This window comes from Petaurus breviceps, unplaced genomic scaffold (genome assembly GCF_028583685.1).
Source record: "Petaurus breviceps papuanus isolate PSGF00001 unplaced genomic scaffold, PetGlider_PUasm1.0 227, whole genome shotgun sequence".
Taxonomy (NCBI): domain Eukaryota; kingdom Metazoa; phylum Chordata; class Mammalia; order Diprotodontia; family Petauridae; genus Petaurus; species Petaurus breviceps.
Genome location: NW_027185896.1, coordinates 4,936,968 through 4,961,258, shown reverse-complemented (window position 1 = coordinate 4,961,258; position 24,291 = coordinate 4,936,968). Strand labels below are relative to the sequence as shown.

General features: G+C 37.3%; 1 protein-coding gene across 3 annotated transcripts in view; it reads right to left on the bottom strand.

The window, feature by feature from the left end:
* Window positions 1-24,291, bottom strand: part of SFMBT1 (Scm like with four mbt domains 1) — a 184,696-nt gene that overhangs the window by 158,458 nt on the left and 1,947 nt on the right. The gene's annotated exons all lie outside the window — the stretch shown is intronic.

The window sequence follows — 24,291 nt, the reverse complement described above, 5'->3', positions numbered from 1 at the left end:
GAGAGGGGGAGAGGGGGAGAGGGGGAGGGAAATTAGTGGAAGGGTGGGTTAAGAATGGGGTTAGTCCTAAACAAAACAAACTGTAAAGATATACAAAAATATTTACAGCTCTTCCAGGAGAACTTTGTACACAATTACAGACACATCGTATCTGTGATGACTAACTTTGATAGAATGGGCTCCTCTCACAATGCAACAATGTAAAACACATGATGGAAAAAACTATAGTCAATGCAGATTGAAGCAAACTCTCTCTTTTTGTTTTGTTTTGTTTCTTCTTTCTCATTGTTCACTCCATTGGTTAAAAGTCTTCTTTACAACTTGACTATTGTTTAATGTGAAAGCATTTGTAAAACTTATATAGGATTGCTCATGCTGCCATGGGGGGGGGGGGAGGTAGGAGAAGAAGTACAGGGAGAAAATGTGGAAATCAAGGGATTGTGGAACTGAATGTTGTAAACTAAAAGTAAATAAATTCAATTTTAAAAAATTTTGTATTTATAGTTCTTTTTTGTGATGGCAAAGAAATAGAAACTGAGGGGATATGCATGAATTGGAAAGCTGTCAAACAAGTTACAGGAATAAATACAGATTACTATTGTGCTATAAGAAATGATGAAGGGGGTATTTGCTGAGAAAACTTGGATAAACTAATGCAGAGTGAAGTAAGTATAACTAGAAGAATAATTTCTAGAAAGACAACAATACTGTCAAGTCCTCTGATGAGGAAAATGAGCAACCAAAACTCCTAAAGCCTAATGATGAAATATTCTACTCCTCATAGAGGAAAAAGTGCAAAACAAGCCATATATTTTTTTAACATAATCAATGCACAAATTTGTTTTGCTTGACTATATTTGTAATAAGGGTTTCTCTTCTCAATTCGGGGGGGGGAGCATAGGGGTAAAAAGGAGAAAAGGCATTTTTTTCTGATTAGAAAAAAAATAAAATTTAATTAAAAAAAGAACGGTGGTGATGCAGGTGTCTTTGTAGTGAAGAAATCAGGGTTGTCTGCATGTTGTCTCTTCCATCAGACTGTGAGGTAGATCCTAAAAAGCATGGACTGTCTTTCACTTTTCTTTGGATCTCTAGCGCTTAGCTCAGTGCCTGGCACACAGCAAGTGTTTAATGTTTACTGACTGACAGAGATAAATAAGGAAAGACTGAAGACTAAAGAATCAGAATGATAGTTGGGTTAATCTACTTAAAAAGATGGGATAAAATGGGATCAAGGATACATGTAAAATGTTCATGATTCCACATGTGGATCTGGTATCACATTGCTTGACTTCTCAATGGATGGTGGAAAGTTAGGAAGGAAAGAATGTATAACTCAAGATTTTTCAAAAATGGACCCTAAAAATAAAAAACCAGTACCTAGGAAATAACTAAATAAACAAATCAATGGGTAAGAAGGATACATGTAAAATGGATGGTCTTGAAAAAAAAGATTATCTCATCATCAGAGACTTAAGTGAAGTAGAAAATGGTAAATGATGTCAAATGGATGTAAGATGAGGGGAGGGACTGTCAGATGAGGCAGAGGAGAAGAACTTTCCATAAACGACTTCAATTACTGCTAAGGTATGAAATGGGAACATCAGCTAATTGAGAGAGGAAGGGGTGCTGTAGAAGGCTTGAGGAGGATAAAGGTTTCTGAAGAGCCACTATGGAAAATAAGACCAAGAATCAATTAACAATAAGAATAACATGTCACTTTTATGTTTGCAAAGCACTTTACATAAATTATCTCACCTGATTCTCACAACAACCCTGTGAGGGAGAAATAAAAAGCTGCATTGTTGCAGTGAGGGCCCAGTTGAGATCAAATAACAAACTTATAGTGGATTCATCCAAGCACTAGTGCAAGACTTCCATCAGCTCCAATCAAGCAAATAGGAGCAAGAAAAGACTAAGTGAATTATGAAAATAACTCATGGTTAGGGATTGGCAACATATGAAAAGCAAGACAAGGGGACAAAGGATTGAAGAGTAGAGAATAGTATAGTGTTGAAATGATACTCTATGGCTACAGAACTACCATATCATATTTGGTTTATGGCTCTAAATGTCCACGAAGGCTCATTTAAGTTTATAAAATATCTGAAATCCTGATGAAGGGAGCTGTTGTAATTTGAATATTGCCACTCCTTGTCACAACTTCAGTTTCCTGGGACTTAAGGAAAAAAAGGCATCCAAGAATGAAGGACCATGGAGTCAAGATTAGGAAGGGAGGAGGAGACGGTACACAGAAGAGAGGTGATATCCTGGCAAAGTACTGAGAAGTAGAGAAATTGCAGGCCACAGTTAGGATAAATAGTAAATGTCCTAGGATACTGAGTTTGTCAAAGATAGAAACTGAAATTAACTTTGTATAATGAACAAAAAGTCCAATAATAACTTCAATAATTCATGTAAACACCAGCACTTTTATGCTAGACAAAAGTCAGTGATTTTGTTGCTGGCACATGTGCATAATAATGGCAGGAATAAGAAACTGAGGAGGGCTAATAGTCTGCTCCAACTAATCTTTTGTTCTTGCCCCAAGGCTCCTTTGCATGTCAATCAGTGAGTATCATGGGATCGAGGTAAGTCTAACTGTTACAGCTGCCACACAGTTCCCAGCTGCCACACAGTTCCAGTGGGGGTTTTGTTGGATGGAGACCTTAAAATCAATTTTAGAGACAAAGTATAACAATCAGAAATTTAACAGAAATAGTGATCAACAATTTAACCAGAGTGAGGAAGGATTTTATAACTCCTTAAATCAGTTAGTTGATTTGAGCTAAGAACTTCAAGCCCACACCAAGAAAAAAAGTCTTCTGAGACTAGGGCATTCTGCCAGCTTTTGTTAGCTGCCTGTCAGTGTGTAGGAGCTCAGAGACTTCAGCTATGGATATTTAGTGCATACGAAAAAGTGGGAGGGGGAGAACCTTGCCAGAAAGAGGCTTACTAGCCACTACACCAAAAGACAGGATAGCAGAAAAGATGATCCTGAAGAGATGAACTTACTAAAATGTAATGTAAAGCAGAGAGCAGTTTAGCAATGTTAAGACCACAGGAATTCCCTACTGGAAAGTTACAGGCAGTGGAGAATAAAGACTGCATGCCCAGTGGAGAGCAGAACAATGACAACACCTGACACATCAGAAGCAGCTTCACAGTGTAAGAATCATCAATTGCCGTGGCCACTTGTGTACCCTGGACTCATTGTGTCTGCCTATATACATGTTTCCTACTTGGGGACCCTCATAAACATTCCCATACATGCCATGCCTATGTATGTTTTGGTGGTGTGGCAATCTGTGGGAGAGGTATCCCACACATGAATGGGGACATCTTATCTTGTCACTCAATCTGCTATTTCTGTTTGAAAGGAAAAAAAAAGTTTTGTCTTTTGCTTTTTACTAATGTTATCTTCCAGTTGTCTGATAAAGTATACACATAAGTCACTTACGAGGTACAGCTATGAATGGGATAGTTTAAGGGGGGTTCTACATGTGAAAACTCCAGGTGCTGCAAGAAAGGAAGAGGTGAAAAGGGTTTCAATTAAGAACCTGTGCAGTATTTTAATGCCCTAGCACTAAAGAGATTCACTGAAGATTTTTAAGATGTTTCCTCTCCTAGACAGCAAAGTTTTCTGATATAATATTTTCAGAACAGGCAAGTTGTTTTACCATAATTGTTACTCTCCTCTGCGTCAAGCAAAGTATTCTGAAGTATATTGCCACTGTAATTATACCTGGAGCTAAAACACCACCATGGAAGAACAAAATTGAAAAGGCTACTGAAGATATATGTGGGGGAAAAAAGGTACCTGATACCCTCTACTAGTACTACACTCCCAAGAGAGCAAAGAAAAAAGAGAAAAGACCCATATATACCAAAATATTTATAGCAGTTCTCTCTGTAGTACCAAAGGACTAGGAAACTAAAGGAATATCTATCAACTGGTGAATGGGTAAACATAGTATGATATACAAATATAATGGAATATTATTGTGCTATAATAAATGATGAAGGAGACAGTTTCTGAGAAATCTGGTATGAGTTGATGCAAAATCAAGTAGGCAGAACCAAAATAATTTATACTATAACATCTAAAAAGAAACAACTCTGAAAGACTTAAGTACTCTGATCAATGCAATTAATCAATCTAGTATTCCAGAGGACCAATGATGAAGAAAACGCTACCCACACTTCCTGACAGAGAAGTGATTAAGTGAATATATGCAAGAATAAGATACACATATTTGGATGTGACCAAGAGGAACTTTTTTTTGCTTGATCATGCATATTTGTTACAAAGTTTTATTTTTTTTTCTTCCAAGGGAATAAAAGTAAAAGAAAATGCAATTTAAACTTTTAATTTAAAAAATCTTTAGATATCTGATACACACAACAGAAAATGTGAATATCATATTGCCAATTAAAGGCAACTAAAAATAAGCGTGCAGAAAGGAATGCAGAAAACAAAGGCATGACAGAAATTCTTGATTTCCTTAATCAGCAACTGAAAACAAAAATTTTAAAGGTTAATACTATGTGAGAAATGGAAGTAATACAAAGAGCAAGGAAATTTTATGTTAATAAAAAACTTTACTATAGAAGTTTGGCAAGAAAAGAAATAATCACAAAACCAATCAACAAGCATTTATTATGCATCTTCTATGTGCCAGACACTGTGCTATGTACTAGAGATAAAAGTACAAAGAATATAACAATGCCTATTCACAAGGTGTTTATATTGCAATGGTTGAGACAAGTACTTATGTACAAATATAACATCAATAAATAAAAATACAATGTAATTAAAGAGAAGTTTAGAAAAGAAGGCTTTATTGGTTGGAGTAATCAGGAAAAGCTTCATGCAAAAAGGTAATTTTTAAGCTTCATTTTAAAAGAAGAGGGGCTCTGAGGCAGAAGAAGGAGTACATTCCAGGTATGTGTGACAGATAGTGCAAAAGCACTTTGATGGGAGATAGTGTCAAATTTAAGGAGAGGGAAACTTAGTTTGGTTAGAAGACAAGAATGCTGAAAATCAAATAATAGAAAGATAGGTTGGATAGGTTGTGGTAAGTTAGTATAAGGCTTTAAAAGTTAAATAGAGGAATTTATATTTTATCCTAGAGGCAATAGGAAACCAATGGAATTGACTGAGTTGTGGATTTACATGGCTAGAAATGCACTTAAGAAAATTATTTTGACTCCCATGTCAACTACAGCAATTACGATTAGATTAAATGATAGAGGACTGAAGCTCAGGAAAGACTGGAGCTGGATATATAGATCTTGGGCTGGATATTTAGATCTTCAAATCATCAACACAGAAATGATACTTAAACTAATGGAAAGTGATAAAATTACCAAGAAAATGTAGAGGGAAAAGAGAACGGGGCCCAGAACAGAACACTGGGAAACACCCACAATTATGGGCATGATAGATAATACAGCAAAGGAGACTGAGAAAAATGGTCAGAAAATCAGTTCACAGAAAATCAGGAGAGGGTAGCATTAAAGAAACTCAAAGTTGATGGTGTCAAATGCAGCAAACAGATACAGAAAGTATTACAACTGAGAAAAGACTATCAGATTTTTCAATTAAGAGATCCTTGGGGGCAGCCAGGTAGCACAGTGAGTAAGAGCACTGGCCCCAGAGTCCGGATGACCCAGGGATCAAATCTGGGCTCAGATACTTAGCAACACACCCAGAATTAACTGGCCATGTAACCTTGAGCAAGTTACTTAACCCCAATTGCTTTAAAAAAAAAAAAAAAAGATCACTGGTAACACTGAAGAGCACACTTTCATCTAAGAGATCTTGACTGAAAAGGGTTGAAGAGATAAAAAGTGGAGGTAGCAAATATGGACAGTTTTTTCAAGGAGTTTGAGAAAGGAAAGAAAGATATAAGATGGCAAGATCTAGTGAAAGTTTTTAAGGATGGGTGAAAAACAGGAAAGTTTGAATGTAGGACAGAGAGAACAATTTGATAGAAAGAGGCTTAAGATTAAAGAGAAAATGAGGAGATTAAGAATGAAACAGGAGGGGATGAAATCTATTGCATATAGAGGTCTGGCAATGGCAAAAAGATAAGGGAAAAAGGTAGGAGATGATGTCAAAGGGTTTTGATATGAAGAGAACAAGGCCGTGTAAAATTTCTGGTCTATAAGGTTGCAATAGTCTAAAAAAAAAAAAATGCTAAATGGACCAAACAAGAAACATAAAGCTTGTGCACCATTAATATGATGAACAATGGAGCAATTACATCAACATTTATTAAGCACTTACTATGCTGCCTATGCTAAGAGCTAGGAATAAAAATAAAAGCAGAAAGAAAGACAGTCCAGGTCCTCAAGGAGTTTATATTCTAATAAAGGAAGACAACACATAAAAAGAAAGTGCTAAGAGGGTTACTCACATGATGGAGAAGAAGTTCAGAGTGTCAGAAGCAAAGTCAAGGCAAGAATGAAGGAATGAGTATGGCTTACTTGGGCACTTCCTCAAACTGGAGATTCTGGGAAGAACTCACCAAACAGAAGAAAAGGCCACTGGAGGAGCATGAAAAGGCTGCATGGGTAGTGGCATCTTCCAGAGTAAGGAAACTGGAGCAGAAGTCCAAAGAGTCAGAAGAGGTCTTAAAAGGAGTCAAGGAATAAGCATTTATTAAGCATCTAACTATGTGCCAGAACTATGTATGTTAAGTCCTATATATGGTAAGAAAGACAAAAACACAGTCCCTCTTACCCTCAAGGAGCTTACATTCGAATGGAGGAGACAACATGCAAAAAACATAAAAGATTGACAGTGTACATGGGAAGTGATATCAGAGAGAACTAGTAGTAGGATGAAACCAGGAAAGGACTCTTACAAAAGATGGGATGTGATCTGAGTCTTAAGGAAGTCCAGAAAAACCAAAAGACAGAGCTAAAGAAATAGAATTTCAAGCACAGGAGACAGCCGATGAAAGAGGTACTACTAGAACTGGAAGATGAAGTGACATATATATGGAACAGCAAAGAAGACTAACACTGTAAACTACATGGAAGGGAGTAAATTGTAAGAAAAAAGGAAGAAGCCGGATTGTTAAATGCCAAACACAGAACTTTATATCTGATCCTGAAAGTAATAGGGAACCATTAAAATTTAATGTGGGGGGAGGGGAGTGGTCGGAGATGGGGTGACATAGTCATACTTTAAGAAGATCACCTTGGTAGTTAAGTGGAGGATAGACCAGAGTGGTAACAGATTTGAGGCAGAGACACCAACCAGAAGGCTACTGCAACAGTAGAGGTATAAGTTGATATGGGGGGGAGGGGGAGGGTGTTATTGAAGAGAAAGTGAAAACCAGATAAGATCCATAATTATTGACTCAAATGCTTCAGAGCAGCAAATAAAGAATCACTAACAAAACTTTTTACCATCTTGTTCTCAAACGCAAGGATGATCCTACTTTTCTTAATAAATGGCATCATATGACAAAACAGGAAAATGAGAAATGCTGTAGAGGATGTGGAAAATATGGACTACTAATGCATTGTTGGTGGAGTTGTGAACTAATCCAACCATTCTGGAGAGCAATCTGGAACCATGCCCAAAAGGCTATAAAAAAGTGCACGCCCTTTGACCCAGCAATACCACTTCTGGGGCTGTATCCCAAAGAAATCACAGAAGTGGGAAAAAGATCCATATATACAAAAATATTTATGGCTGCTCTATTTGTGGTGGCAAAGAATTAGAAATCAAGGGGATGCCCATCACTTGGGGAATGGCTGAACAAGCTGTGGTATAAGAATGTAATGGAATACTACTGTGCTATAAGGAATGAGATGCAGATGGACTTCATAATAACTTGGAGAGACTTATATAAACTGATGCTGAGTGAGGAGAACAGAACCAGGAGAACTTTGTATTACAGACACATCGTGTGTATGACGACTAACTTTGATGGACTGAACTCCTCTCAGCAATACAAGGTTAGAAGACAACTTACAAAAGACTCATGATGGAAAGGGATATATACATCCAGAGAAAGAACTACAGAGTCTGCAGATTGAAGCAAACTATTTGCTCTCTCTCATTTGTGTTTTGTTTTGTTTTATCCCTTCTTTCTCACTGTTCAACCTGTTGGTTATAATTCTTTACAACATGACTAATGTTCAACGTGAATGTATTTGTAGAACCTGTATCTGATTACATGCTATGGGGGAGAGGGAGAGGGAGGGGGAGAAAATTTGAAACTTAAGAGATTGTGAAACTGAATGTTGTAGACTAAAAGTAAATAATTTTTTTTAAAAAGGTTAAAAAATGGCATCATATATCTATTACCAAAATATAAGAAAAGTGATTCTATAATACAGGCTAATTATATGCTTATATACATATATATATATATATATATATATATATATATATATATATATATATACTCTATGCATTTAATTGACAGCTTGCATCACTAACAAAAATGCCTATAAACACAAGAATGACAAATTGGCTGGGGCATAAAGAGCAATTTATTATATATTCAGTAATTACTGGACAAACTTTCTTAAAGCACCATAAGAACTATACTGACTTTGTTGATTATTGCAAAGCTTTATATTTAGTTCTGCACTCATGGCTTGGTCACACACTGCAAAAATATAAAACAAACCCAAGCACAGTGAGGAAGTTAGTGAACCTTTTTTGCCCTTACTTGAGAAATTGTTCTCTATTTAAAACATATCACCAATACAGTAAAATAAAGAACAATTTATATGAAACATGGCATTTTTTCTGGACAATTTAAGACCATTATGTTTGAGCCTTTTTAAAAATCCCATCATCATCTCTCCTAAACAGAATTACATACGGCTTCTAAATTAAAGAGGAAGCCAAACTAAAATATCTTATTACTTGTTATACATAAATGACATCAAGCTATGTGTTACCACCAAACAACACATTAAATAGTTCCTTCAATACATGGAATCTTTCTCCAACAATATTAGTCTTATGTCATTTGGACTCAACAAGTCAACAAGTATTTATTAAAAACCTACTTTGTGTCAAAAACTATGCTAAGCAGTGGATGTACAAAGAAAGGCAAACACACACACACACACAGTCACTGCTCTCAGTCTAATGAGAGACACAGCATGCAAACAACTATGTATAAACAATGTATATACAAAATAAACTGGGGCAAAATTTTTAATATATGTCAAAAAAAATCAAGAGACTGAAGGCTTTAAGCCTGAATTTGGAGGTCACACTCCAACAATAGATAAAGGCAATACCTAAAATACCTTGATCTCCAAGCAAGACACTTCACAAGCATAAAGATATTAAAGAGAAGGCTGTGTAACTGAACACACTAGAGATTTACGTGCATCATGAAATCAGAGCTCAGTGCAAAGAGTATGTTTAAAGTCAATTAACAGTTATGCAATACCAGTCTTAATATATGCTTTCAAGAATGAAAAATAAACCATAACATAACTGGAAAGTACCCTAATAAAAATCAATACAATATTAGCAAAACAAATGGCCCATCAGCCCAAGGCAGCCATAGAAAAATTAACACTTCTTCAACAACAACAAAAAAAAGAGGATTGATAAAAAATTTTTGGAGTATATTATCAACAAGTCAAAAATCTGTAGAAACACTTTTGGTATAATAAGCAAAAGTGGTCTACCTCTTGACAGTCTATGAAATAAGAACTAAAAATGGAGTCCAAAGACCTTCCATGGGCAACATCCACATAAACTTGATCAACAATATTTCAACAAAGAAGCATCAAATGGCTGAATTTCTGGGAGGGGAAGGAGGGGAGGAGAGAGAGGGAAGGATAGAGAGAAGAGGGTGTTACAGAAAAGGCCAGCTGGAGTTTAGGTCTAATATTGTAACATAATGAGATGCTTATAGATTATTCAACACTCATGCACAGCTTCAATACCTTTTAAAAAGAAACTAGATTAACCTACATTTGGTGGGATTTTGGGAAAAACTAGTCCAACCTCCAAGGTCAGTAACTTTGACAAATTATATTGCTCCTACCTGAGAGGCTTATGATGTAATTCAGTACCAGATCACTGACAACAACAATCACATAAGGGTTATCTGTAAGGAGTTCAGACTTAATAATGCAAGGAAATGGCAAAAAGCATACACCACAATACTGACTACTAAGCAAGACCTGACCTGGTGGCTAGAATTGCAAATTAAGTTCACCATCTTTCATGGATTTACAGATTGCAAATCCCCATATTACAAATGCAGATCTCAAAATATCATGAAGAACTCAAACCATCTAACAGTACTAGAACTGTACCACTATCACCTAACAAAAGTATTACACACAATCACCTGGAAGTTGGTGCATAAAACACTTAAAAACAATATTTCTAACACATATAATTATACCAAATACAAACTCCAAGCCACATGGGGAAAAAAACATTTTAGAGACTTTGCAGAGGAAATAAAAAATCACATGGAACATATCGTCCCTGAAGTCCTGTCTGCTACTGGAGTTGTACCAAGGATGGTTTGAGTGAGCCTACAGGGGGATAAGCTTATAGTCTAGTTCTTTTATTCAACTACAAAAGCAGATTTTTTTTATTCTACCACTTTATCCAACAGATTGTAAAATATGAAATATAAAATAATAACAGGAAGTCATAGGGCCAAAAAGTACTGCAAGTTGCCCTCTACAAAATTTCTTCAAACATCTACAAAATGCACCAGACTAAGTCCTGAACAGTAAATCCAAGAAAATGTCAGAGGGAATCATTTTTTCAGCCTATGTTGGTATAGGGAGATAAGAGAGGTCAATGGACAATGGGAACGGGGCATAGCCAGGAGTTTGTCTCAGAGAGCATTCCAGGGCTCAGGGATAGAAAGACCACCAAGATTCCGCACAAGGGGCAAGATAAGATCCCAGACCCATGCCAGGGCACTGTAATCTCATGCATAAGTGCAGGAATAGGTGCCAAACAGCAACTTTGTCACCCACTATCTAGCTCTAGGTCACAGGTACAGGGCCAAATGAGGAAGGGACCTGCACCCAGAGGTGACTTTCAAGGGTAAAAAGTGGTCCCAAACCCTAGGCTGTGTACTGAACACGGAATAGTTTCAGAAGCAAACAGTAACCATGTGGCTGACCCCAGGAGTCAAGCAGAGTAAGAAATCCAAGTCTGTAACCTGTAGAGGAATAATCAGAGTAGGAATCCTAGACCAAAGGAAAACCTAGTAGTTCTGTGACTCCAAACCCTAAGAGCTGGCTAAAAGTGTCCAGCTCCACCAGCAATCTAGTGAAACTCCAAAGATGGCACAAAGTCTACAAGCCTATTGTTCAGACCCAAATCCACATCAGGAACTTGCAAAGCTCAGACCAAAGGGGAAGCAATAAGATTTGCCCTGGATCAGACCACTTTGGTAATACTGAAAGTTGGTAGGTCCCTAGCCTGAGCTGTCCCTGAGATCTTGGGAAAACACAACACCCAGTAACCCCAAGAAAGTAGCAGTAGTACAGCCTAGATGTTCTTTCCAAAGTACACAGTCTGGCTCTAATATCAAATCCAAAGTCACAAAGTAGTCTGGAAAAGTGGGGGAAAAAAATGCCACCATAAAAAACAATTATGGTAACAGAGACACTCGAGCCACAAAAGCAGAAGAGAATAACTTATCCAAAAGAGAATAACTCCCAAAGTAATAAGGAATAAATTCACAGAAAAGCTACTTGTCCAGGGACCATTTCTATATGATCCCCATGGAAAAAGATGAGAATGAAATAATAACTAACATTTATACAATACTTAAGGTTTGCAAACATTTTATATATGTGATCTTATTTGATACTCAAAATAATGGCGGGAGGGGAAAGGTACTATTATTATCTGCATATTACAGATTAAGAAACAGGCTAAGAAAGGTTAAATGACTTGCCCAGGATTACACAGCTAATAATGGCCAGAGGCAGGATTCAAACTTAAATCTCTCTACCTCCAAGTTCAGAGTTCTATCCATTACTCCAAGCTACCTCTCAATAATATCTTTAAAATAGCGGTATAGAGTTGTGAACTGATCCAGCCTTTCTGGAAAGCAATCTGGAACTATGCCCAAAGGGCTATAAATACTTTCATACCCTTTGATCCAGCAATACCACTCCTAGGGTTATATCCCAAAGAGATCATAGAAATGGGAGAAAGACCCATATGTACAAAAATGTTTATAGCAGCTCTTTTTGTGGTGGCAAAGAATTGGAAATTAAGGGGGTGTCCATCAATTGGGGAATGGCTGAACAAGTTGTGGTATATGCATGTTATGGAATATTATTGCGCTATAAGAAACAGGGAGCAGGCGGTCTTCATATTTACCTGGAGAGGCTTAAAAAAACTGATGCTGAGTGAGAAGAGTAGAACCAGGAGGAATTTGTACACAATTACAGACACAACGTATGTGTGATGACCAACTTTGATAGACTGGACTCTTCTCAACAATGCAGGGATATAAGTCAATCCCAAAAGACGCATGATGGAGAGATAAACGTGCATCCAGAGAAAGAACTAGAAAGAACTGAGTTTATATCCAGATGGAAGCAAAATACCTGATCTTTTTCGTTCTCTTATTTGATTTTATGTCCTCTTTACCATTTTTCATTCCAGATGGTACAATCCATCCTTATAACCTGACCATTGTATAATGTGAAAGTATTTACAGATCCTATACTTGATTATAAGACACCATGGGGGGGAAGGGGAAGGAGGGGGACAAAATGTGAAATTCAAGGAATTGTGGAATTGAATCCTGTAAACTAAAAGGAAACAAACAAATTAATAAATTAAAAATTGAATTAAAAAAATAAAATAAAATAAAATAAAATAAAATAAAATAGCGGTATAAAGTCTTCTGTCTTTCTATTACACATGTATTGCAGAAACTAGTGGTCAAAAGAGCAGTGAATTTCAGACTTGTTCAAGTGGGTTAGTGAAAGACTCAGATCTGAGAGTCTACCTGTCAATAGAGAGCAGAAAATGTTCCTGAATATACAGAGTTGGTTCAGTTGGTGAATGGATTCAAAGCAAGAACAGTCAAGAACAGAAGAGGAAAACCAGGCTTATTAACTGGCTCTTCACCTATGGACTAACTGAAACAAAATCAGAAAGTATACTGGACCAAAAAGACTCCATTACAGAGGTACTAGAACAAGATGGAAAATAGCATATTAGTGAGCACTTCTGAACTATGGTTTTGAGTAGGTGTCAACCCACAAAATGTCCTACATCTGGAGGAGCTTTCTGGCTGTGCCCATGTGTGAGGGAAGCTCCTGGCATTTTTAACTTCAAAAAATCTGTGATGTCATCAACAATGAAGTAATATCTTCACTAGAATTGATAGAATCCCATTAAGCAGATGACTGCTATGAGTTGATACATCCAAAAAATGTTGAATCACTTGGCAGTCAACTTTCTGGTGATAACTCTCTTGTGCCTGACTAGATTGATCCTCAGATGAAAAGTATCTGTTGCCAGATCACTTCTCTGAGGTTTTTCAGGATCTGCCAGAGCTAAATTAAGCTGGCCTTTGAGAACTCAGAATCGCCCCAACACCGTGATGAAGCATAGGATTTGAGGGATAGGTAGTGTGGCCAGTATCACGTACACATTTAATAATTAACTAAAATATGTTAAGTTACTTTGTAATTCACCTATTTTGCTAAGTGAGAGATACTTCTATTAATGTTAAGGTAGGACAAGAGAGATGCTACCTAAAAAGGAGACAATGAAAAAAGGGATATTTGTTAAAAAAAAACAAAAACCAAACTCGATGAGAACAACTTGGTTCGGTAATAAAAAATCATAAAAGATTCAGGAATGCTATTATTGGTCACAATAACCAAAACAGTGACTAACATTAACAACAGTGTGGCCCCTGGGGTAATCACATCTAGAAGTGATAAAGTACAATTCTTTAGGTAACAATTCAGAACACACTCTGGATGTCTAATCAAACAGAGATTGACTGTACCCACAGAAACGAGATGAAACAAACATAAGGGCCTTAAGTATGGTCCTAGTAATAAACCATAAGGAAGAGAGAGGAGAGGGAAGAGGTACTTAAGTGTCTACTATGTGCCAGGCACTTGCTAAGCACGTTACAAATATTATCTCATTTGACCTGAGCTAGTATTATCCCCATTTTATAGTTGAAGAAAATGAGTTAGACAAGTTATATCACTTGCCCAAGGCTACACAGTCAATAAGTATTTGAAGTATAGATTTGAATTCAGGTCTTCCCAACTCCAATAGTCTTCCAACTTCCAACTAGCTAATAATAATAACAACAACAACAATAATAATATTATAATATAATATAATAATAACAGCAGTTGGAATTTATATAGCACCTGCTATGTGCCAGGAATTGTGCTAAGTGCTTCACAAATATTATCTGATTTGATCTTCACACCTCCCAGAGCTGAGGTTCCCTTCTCATTCCCATATTAAAAAAATGAAGAAACTGAGTCAAAGAGGTTGAGTGACTTGGCCAGGGTCACAAAGCTACTAAGTGTCTGAGACTGGATCTGAAGTCAGGTCCTTCCGGACTCTAAGCCTAGCATTCTATCCCACCACCCAATTATCTGAGGGGTAGAGGCTTAATCACAACAGAAGATCTAATATGATCTAATCAAAATTCTACTATTGCATTTTTTTGCTATATTCAACTTATATAAATTTTGTAGACTAAGATATGAATGAATTTATGTTAAATTAGAATTTAATCCTTAGCTATCTATATCACTTTTAATGTAAATATAGAATGTTAGAAGGAATCTTGGAAATAATCTAAACCAGCCCATTCATTTTGTAGGTTGTGAAACTGAGACCCAGAAAAGGAAAGTGATTTTCCCAACATCATCCAAGTAGTTAATTAGTTCTCTAAGATAATAGCTTCATTACACTTTCTTTTTTCTCTTTACACCAGGTACTCATATAACCAAGGGTTTGTGAATTTGTCTTTTTTCCGTATTTTAATAATTGTATTTCAATGTAATTGGTTTCATTTCTAATGTTATGTATTTTACTTGATGCATTTTAAAATATTTCATGCATGAGGCAAAAAACCTTAAGATCTCTGCTGTAAGCTATCTCCATGACTATATCAGTTCCTATTTCATCTCTTATACAAATGACTCCCATATTTACATATCCAGATATCCCTATCTCTCTTGAATTCCAGTCCCACAAGATCAACTGCCTGCTATACCTCTACCTGAATGTCCTACCCTTTTCAAACTCAACATGTCCCAAAATGAACTCCTTACTTTTCCCCAATAAATTCTGTCCACTCTTCTAAACTTTCTTATTTTCCTCCAATCACACAGGCTCATAACCTACAGTCATTCTTGAGCTTTCTCCCTCTTCTTTACCTCCCATATCCTATCAGTTACCAAGTTTTGTCAATTCTATCCCTACAACTGGGTGGTCAGTGGATAGAGCACAGGGCTGGGAATCAGGCAAACTCATCTTGAATTCAAATCTGGTCTCAGACACTAGCTATGCTGACCCTAAGCAAGATACTTAACCTTGTTTGCCTTAGTTCCTCATCTGTAAAATAAGCTGGAGAAGGGTATGGCAAACTGCTCCAGCATCTGTGCCAAGAAAACCCCAAATGATATCACAAAGAGTCAGACATAACTAAACAACAACAACCTCTACAACATTTTTTTGTAAGCATTCTCTTTTTCTCTCCACTCACACTACCTAGTTCAGGGTCCTCATCCCTTCTTGCCTAGACCCTTGCATTAGCCTACTAATTGGTCTCCCCACCTCTGACTCTCCCTTATAGGAGACTTTAAGGAATCCACTTAACTTTTCTGGGCTTCAGTTTCCTCAGCTGTAAAATGAAGTTGGCCTAGGTGACTTCTGACATCTCTTCCAGTTCTAGATCTATGATCCTGTTAACTCACACAATAGCTAGCCCAATGGTCCCTCCCCTCACATTTTCCTCATTTTCCATGATCTTGGCAGGAGGAGAGAGACAAAACAAGAACTGAGCTACAGCTGCCCCTGGCAGATACATGGAAACTTTTCTAAAATTCCAAAGTGATCAGAGAAATCAGCAAAATAAAGAAAAATATTTTTCACCAGGCTTATTTCATTAGTTGAAAGACCACCAAAAAAAAAAAAATCCTGCTAGGCCAAAGATTCCAAGAAAATTGATTATTCATTAAAAAACAGTTCTGTAAGTTCAATAATAGAGACAAAATGTCCACAATAAGTAGGTTGTTTCCCAATTGTTTTGAATTTTAGATGCTTTAAAACTATATTGAGTATATTACTTTTAAAAAAGCAAGGAGCAAAACATACTGGAAAAATTTCCATTCAAAATGGGCACAGTATTAACTAACTTTTCCCTGAATGTTACAGGTAAAGTACCCTCACATACTTGATGTCTCATTTGATCCTCACAACAATTTTTTGAGGAAAGTGAAATAAATACTATTAGGAATGCATTATACATGAGGAAACTCGAGGCCCAGAAAAATTGAGTCATTTGTTCATGGTCTAATAATCTGAAATCTAGATCTTATTTCAATGTCAGGACTCTTTTCTCACTATGCCAAATGAGGTTTGTTTTTTTTTTTACTTTAATAGATAGTTACAATGGCAACAAGCTCCTCATTTTCTGTATTTGTTTTCCAAGTTAACTGAGGAAACCTAAAATGTATGCTAATTCTCAGCAAATATGCCTCCCAAAAGCACAATAACTTTAAATGATAGATTTTTTTTTTTGGCTTTTTGGAGGGCAATTGGGGTTGACTTGCCCAAAGTCACATGGCTAGTGTGTCATGTCTGAGTCGGGATTTGAACTCAGGTCCTCCTGACTCCAGGGCTGGTGCTCTATTCACTGTACCACCTAGCTGCCCCTAAATGATAGATTTTTAATGATACTCTTTTAGCACAGACCACTTACTCTTTTGCATTCATTTTTTCTTCTCCTCTCTATTCCCAGCATTTTTTCCAACCCAAGCCTATCTTATAAACACATCTTATTTTTTTAGGGTAAAGGTTACCTATAAAAGTGTCTGGGGCTTCAGATCACTTGAACTCTAACCAATGCTATTCCAAGTATCCTAGAAATGAATGAAATTTTTTCTAATAATCTAGAATGGTTTCACAAGTCTAGTTTTCTATTCAGGTGCTCATCAAAAATTTAACGAACAATTTATTTTAGCAGTACGGAACCCCTCCCCCCAAGTTATTAATTTAGTGTAATACTCAGTTTTAATATCAAATCCCAGTTTCCAACCAATTATCAAGGATTTAAGCATATCTTCTTATAGAAATGACAAAAATCACAGACTTGTATAACATAGTAACAAAACCTTAAATAACTGTATCATTTGCATTAAATTGGCCCTTAATACAAAATCAAGTATTACATTTGATTCTATACCCTAAGATACTTAACAAGCTAAGAAACCATTTGTTTATCCTCAGGAAAATCTGTTCAGTGATAACCTATCCCTTATTCCCCACATTTCTACTGAGACATAAAAAATTTTAGTATAACACAATTTTGTCTTAATAAATATATTAAGAGGCTGAGTATGAAATAAACCAATCTAGGGTAGAACAAATCAAATTTTTCAATTTTTTTCAAGACCACTTATTTCAAACCACTTCTGTTTACTAACATACACACATACCCTGGAAAGAATGTCATATCTAACCAACATATCACATCTCAATATTTGTTCCTGTCTTGCTTTTTCAGTAACTATAAAAATTCAGTTATCTTAGAAATTTCTATTTGTATTTTTGAAAAAACAACTGTGGATGTAAACAAAATAAATAAAGTTCAGAGAGTAGAATAAGATCAAAGAACTTGACCATTACTCTAATAGCAACAATACCTTGTCATAATAATCTTAAATACTGCTTCCAAAGATATTTGCAAATTCTATCTTCAGTTAAATAGCCTGGGAAACACCATAATATATTTTTAAGAACTTTTAACTTTTTTAAGTTTTAAGAACCGAACACATAATAAAGAAAGCCATTCTAGCTTCTTGACATTTAGCATCAATTTTCTAAGACCTGCATGTTAATACTAGTAAAAATGCAACCTCTATAAAGTATTTTGGTCAAAAATGGAAAACAAAGTAATCCTTTTATCAAAGACACTAATTTTCTTGAGCTGGCAATAGTATTATTCACAGTGAGACAAAAGATTAAAAACGTACTATACTAATATACTATATTATACTATAATGTACTTCAAAATGTACTATACTATTATACATAAATACAAGCTATGAAAAAAATTTAAAGGACCTTAACTATAGGGGGAGAAACTAACTCTAAAATTTACCTTACAGAAAAAAAGTTATAAAATTCATACCTCTCATGCAATTATAAAAATGGATCACACTGCTTAACTCTTTTAATCTTTTATTAAAATACCTCTTTGTATGTTCGGTCTAATACTTGACATTAGATATTAAACCTATAAATTCTCACTGGTACTCACAGGTTTTGTTTTCTATTAACAAAATTTTAACAACAATGAAACCTGGTATTTCTTTATCTACCTAACAAGTTTGCTGTGAGGAAAGTGCTTTGCAAAAGTGCTATAAAAAGGCTGATCAGTAAATATCTAGTAAAATCTCAACTATTTAGAACCCTTGTAAAATAAGGCATTCTTGATAATTCAGTTTCTCAAATGGCTAAGAATTTACTATCCTCTTTAGAAACTAAAACTTTATTTTAGCCCTTTTGGAAGGAAATCTCTCTAAAATGTATCATATATTTCCATGGCTTTTTAAAATAGGTTAATGAATAGGATTTTGCCTTTTCTTGATAATTCAGGAAGATGACTTGTCATGGAAGTTCAAAGGTATAATGAGATTCTATCTTTACTATGCAAACATCAATTACTTAAACCTGTTGTGATACACTTTATACTGTAAGAATTTATTGAGCTGTTTGCCTTTACATTAAAATGGCCCAAGACAGCTGTGCTTTGAGCTGTCTACTTCTTGTAGTTTTTCTGCTCCTGGCTTCTTCGCTTCAGTTGTCAGTGTCTCTACCCATGACAATTTGGCTTCTTATTTGTCACTATGAATTTGGAAACCAAATCATCAAGCTTCTTTAAGCTATATGTAAAGTAAGTTTGAGGGCAACTAGGGGCACAGTGGATAGAATGCCAGGCCTGGAGTCAGGAAGACCGGAGTTCAAATGCAGTCACTTACTAGCTGTGTGACCCTAGTCAAGTCACTTAACCCTGTTTGCCTGAGTTTCCTCATCTGTAAAATAAGTTAGAGAAAGATACTCCAATATCTTTACCAAGAAAACTCCAAATAGAGTCGAAAAGAATCTGTCACAACTAAAACAACTGAACAAAAAAAAGTAAGGTTTAGTGAGGGCCAAAAAGATTTTTTTTAAATCAATACATGGACTTTGTGACAAATAGTTTGGATAACTAACCGTCTCACTTGCTCACTTCCTGGTTTCTGAGTGTGCTCTCAATAGATGGGTTTGCTGGACAGCTGCTATACTGATATTATTACTGCCAAACAGATTATTTTAATGCCAATCGCATAGTAAAAATTTCGGTTTTAGTAGAAGTCAAAATATTATAACCTGTCTCAAGACATGACTTTAATATACCATATTCTGTTTTTAAAAGGAGAAAGGACATTCCATGAGATAATGACCAGTTCTCAAAATATGGTCCAGGAATCCCAAGGGTCAAAACAATTTTCATAATAATACTAATTTTAATACAGTAAATATCAATATATAAGGTCTTCTAGGGATATCCCCAATAATTAAGAGTGTAATGGGGTTTTGAGACCAAAACTACTGGCCTATAAGAACAATGGCAAAATTCTGGAAGAAAAGCACTAACTTAATCAGAGCACTGTCACAAAAAATACACATGCAAAAATTAAATTAAAAATGAAGAGTAAAAGCCATGTACTGACTCAGAAGCAAAATATGTTTATACCTTAGTACTCCTTTAAAAATTGCTAAATTTCTCAGCTCTTTGTCTCATCCTGCATTTCATGACTTCTGCCTTACTGGAACACTTGCACGTGCACGCACACACACATCACTTCACAATACCTACCACCAAACCACTGCCTTCTACTCATTAAAAGTTGCCACTCAATCCCCATGTCAAGCAGAAATCTTCCCTACCAAAAAAAATTTTCTATCACTTCATCAGCCCCAAAACATAAATGAAGCAAACAACCTTTCTTACAAACTAAGATGCAAAACTGAAACAGTAAAATATTAAAAAGTCATCAATGCTACCTTCCAATAAAACCTCCAGAGATCAATGAAAATCCCTTAAATAGTGCCAAATACATTAAGGTCACTCAACTATTAAACAACTACTAACATCAATGCAACATTTTCAAAAATACTTACTGGGAGCAGCTAGGTGGCGCAATGAATAGAGCACCAACCCTAGAGTCAAGAGAACCTAAGTTCAAATCTGGCCTCAGACACTTAACACAAAAACTAGTCGTGACCTTGGGCAAGTCATTTGATTCCAATTGCCATCCCCCCAAAAAAGCATAAAAATAAAAAGGCTTAAAGATTAAAAATTATAAAAAATAAACTCTGAAATAATCAGAAAGCTGAGTGAAAATGAGATTCCATTATAGCCTAATCATATACCTCCAATACTACTGTGACCAAGAGAAGATTTTTAATAAAGCTTCCATATGCAAACTTTTCTATCAGATACCTATACTCTATTCTCAGTCCCTATCCCCCTTCCCCAACTCCTAATACTTTGGCTCTTCCAAATATAAACAACTTGACCACATAAAGCATATTCCAGGAAGGACAGAAGACTAGTGGAGGTGCATTAACCTCCCAATCCCCAAAGTGCAATTGTTCCAAGTCTCCCAGGCAACCAGAAATCCCAAGATTTTGCCTAATTTAACAAGTGTATGCATTCACTTTCAGACATTTTTGTCTCAGTCTTAGAAAACCCAGTTAAACAACAAATGCTGATGAAATTACAAATTACCAATGAAAATACTGTACTGTAGAAAAACAACTTTTTATAGATGCTCTGGCATTTTACTTTAATTCTCTCACTTAAATTACTATCATTACCCTCCAATCAAAAATAAACAACTCACCAGTGACCAGTTAAATGACACAGGGAAGTGTTTGGGAAACACAATAAAGCAAATAGTAATTACAAAATAAAAATTTTAATGATTACTCAGCATTAAAAATCTCTCCTGACATAATACTCCTTTTTGCAGATTATTTCCCATTTATTATTTATTTCTATGTTAATGAGATACTATACTACAGTAGCAGATTCACATAAGTCTGAACAATTAATTTAACTTTTCTATTTTCTGCTAAGTCAAATTATATCTCCATCTTTACTATCACAAGTTTGGTATCCAGCAAAGGATAATACATCCTACAAATGTGAAACAAGCATGTGCACCTGAGAAAAATGTGTTGAATTAGCAAGTGTTTAAAAAAAAAATCAAAGGACACTAAAAATTAACATAAGAGGACATATGAAAAATCAACAGTGCTTCCTTTCTTTGTGCAATTTCTTACCATTTCCCATTTTACACACTTAGCTGGCTAAGTGGAGCTTGAAGCCTATTGAAAAATTCTTAAGTTAAAGAATCAGATAACACAAGCATCAGGAAAACAATGACATAAAAAAGAAAGAATAAATGATCAACAATTAGCAAGTCCATCATTAATCCTGGATTACACAAACTTCGAATTTTTGTATAGTTAATTAAGGAAAAAAAATTCCATGAGAAAACAGCAATTTCTATGACCTTTGCTTTTTCTTCTTAAATTTTGGTAAAGCAAGTAAATCTAATATAGCAAACCAACTTGTCTAAACCATTATCTTATACTTTTTTTTTTTTTGCCTTTTGGAGGGCAACTGGAGTTAAGTAACTTGCCCAAGGTTACACCGCTAGGTATTTTGTGGGGGTGTTAAGTGTCTGAGGCCTGAACCTATACTCCTTTTTTAACCACTAAATTTGTGAGTCCATTTTTATCTGTACATTTCTTAATGGGGCCTGAGTATTAGAAAGTGATTCAACTAATGAACTTAAATTTATTTCTTTGGAGATCTCATGATTCATCTCATCAATTAAACTGTAATGTCTGCAAAAATACACATACACAGATACACTTTAGTAGAATTCCCAGGAATCAGAGAGGTTCACACACTGACTATTAAAGGAAAACTGACTCAAAATCAGTAACAAATGTGACTAAAGAACAACCTGTACCACAATAAGTCATTACAGAGATAACAATTTTCTAAGTTTTCTAGATATTAAAAACCATCAGGAAAATAATAAAACAAAGAACTATGAGGCCCAAATCTCCTTCTAACTCTAGACAATACTATGTTTTAATAAAAGCAAATATATTTCATAAAGGAGTCTCATGGAATATCGGTTAAGACTAAATCCTTTGGAAAGTAGAACTAGACCAAACAGACCCAGAAGTTACCGGTAAGTCACCGAGCTAGTTAATGTCCAAGCTAGGGCTCTATCCCTATTCCTGGCTCACTGTCCACTCCTGTTGTGGAATTGTAAATGAGCTGAAGCCCAGAGTCCAGCTATGACTGAGACTCAACACAACTTGGAACATCACTGGCTGTACATTTGCCATAGTAGTCTCATGATAATATTATCTTTCAAACATTCATGATAGCTTATATGTTAGTAATTAACCATTTTTAGGCATTTTAACTGTCCATCCAGGAAAAAGTGGGGCAGTTTTCTCACCCTGACCATGAAGCAAGCTATGATCTATTAAAATTCTGCTCAATGGTTTAAGTCATATGTAACAGCTACCAAAATATCTATTATGCCCTTTAAAATCTCTGATGACGGTTACTTGGTTATCCAAAAATATCACCCCTTGGGACCATTAAGCAGCCACAGCATCTAGGGACACCTGTGGGCCCATTAACACCTTACTTTGTTAATAATGCTCTTTGTTTAACTCCCTGGTACACGGATTCTTTTTCTCTTCTACTACTATCCCTCCTTCCCTATATCTCATCCAATCTGCATGTGGTCCCTGAGGTTCCTTATTACTTAACAGCTAACACTTCGTGGAAGAGGTTCTTTTAGGGGACACTTTCTACTCAGGCATAATCATTCCAGCTTTTTTAAGGTGTGCAAAAAACAAAAACAAACCAAAAAAGCCCCCAGGTCCCTCGATTCTCGGGATGCCCAGCCCTCTTTCATGACCTCCTTTCCAACCAATCAAAAATATGACTTGAAGAGCAACAGCCTCTAAAGAGTAATGGAGCCCTTTAGGCGAAAACGTAAACTATCCAGTGCATCCGGCGGGGACGCAGAGAGGAGAGGCACTGGCTATCACCCCCGAGCCGGGACGCCCGCTTCCCGGCCGCAGCGACCCCCCAAAGGCGGGGGCAGGGGCCGGAGCTGATGTGACAATCCGGGGAAGCCAGTGGCTGCCGGGCGAGGTGCGGAGATTACCTTCAGGCCTTTCCCTGGCCGCCGCCGCCGTCCCGCACCAAAGCGTTCCCGCCGCAGCTCCCTGCGCCGTCCTCCCAGCCCGGTCCGGCTCGCAGACCCCGGGGTCGGGCGGACCTTGGCCGCCGGCCGGTGGGAAGCCGGCGGCCACGCGTCCCAAGAAGGGGGTCACGGGCCTCGGCGGGTGACCCGGGCCGGGGACCGAAGAAGTCGCGGCAGCGCCGGGAGCGCGGTCAGGAGCGGGAGGGGGGAAGGGGGGTGTCTTCATCTGCCTGCAACGCCCCAGGGGAGGAAGAGAAAGGTGAGGGGAGCGCTCGGCACCAGAGACCCAACTCCCCGCAGCGCAGGAGAGTAGGGGGCTCCGGCGCGGGAGGAAAGGTGCGGGGAGGGGAACTTGTGCCGCGACCGGTTCTGGGAGGTGCGGAACGGCGGAGCGCGTCACCCCTGCAGCCCAGGTCCCAGAAAGGAGCCCGGCGGCTGCTCCCCAACCATTCCCGGGCGCCCGACACTTTTCTTTTCCCTCCGCCGCCCTCCCCGCGACCCCCCAGCAGAGGGCTGGGCCGCTAGGTGCTGCAGAAAGAACCGGAGGAGGGGGCGGAGGCGCAGGCGGGAGAGAGGGGGAGCGGGGGAGCGCCCGTCGCCTTTCCGCCGCCGTGGCGGCGGCAGTCGGGGCCCGGGTCCGGCTCGGGCTCGGAGCGGCTGCGGGGACCGCGCGCCGCGAACATCCCGGGCCGGCGCGCGCGCGCGCGCTCGCGCGGCGCTCCCGTGCTCGCC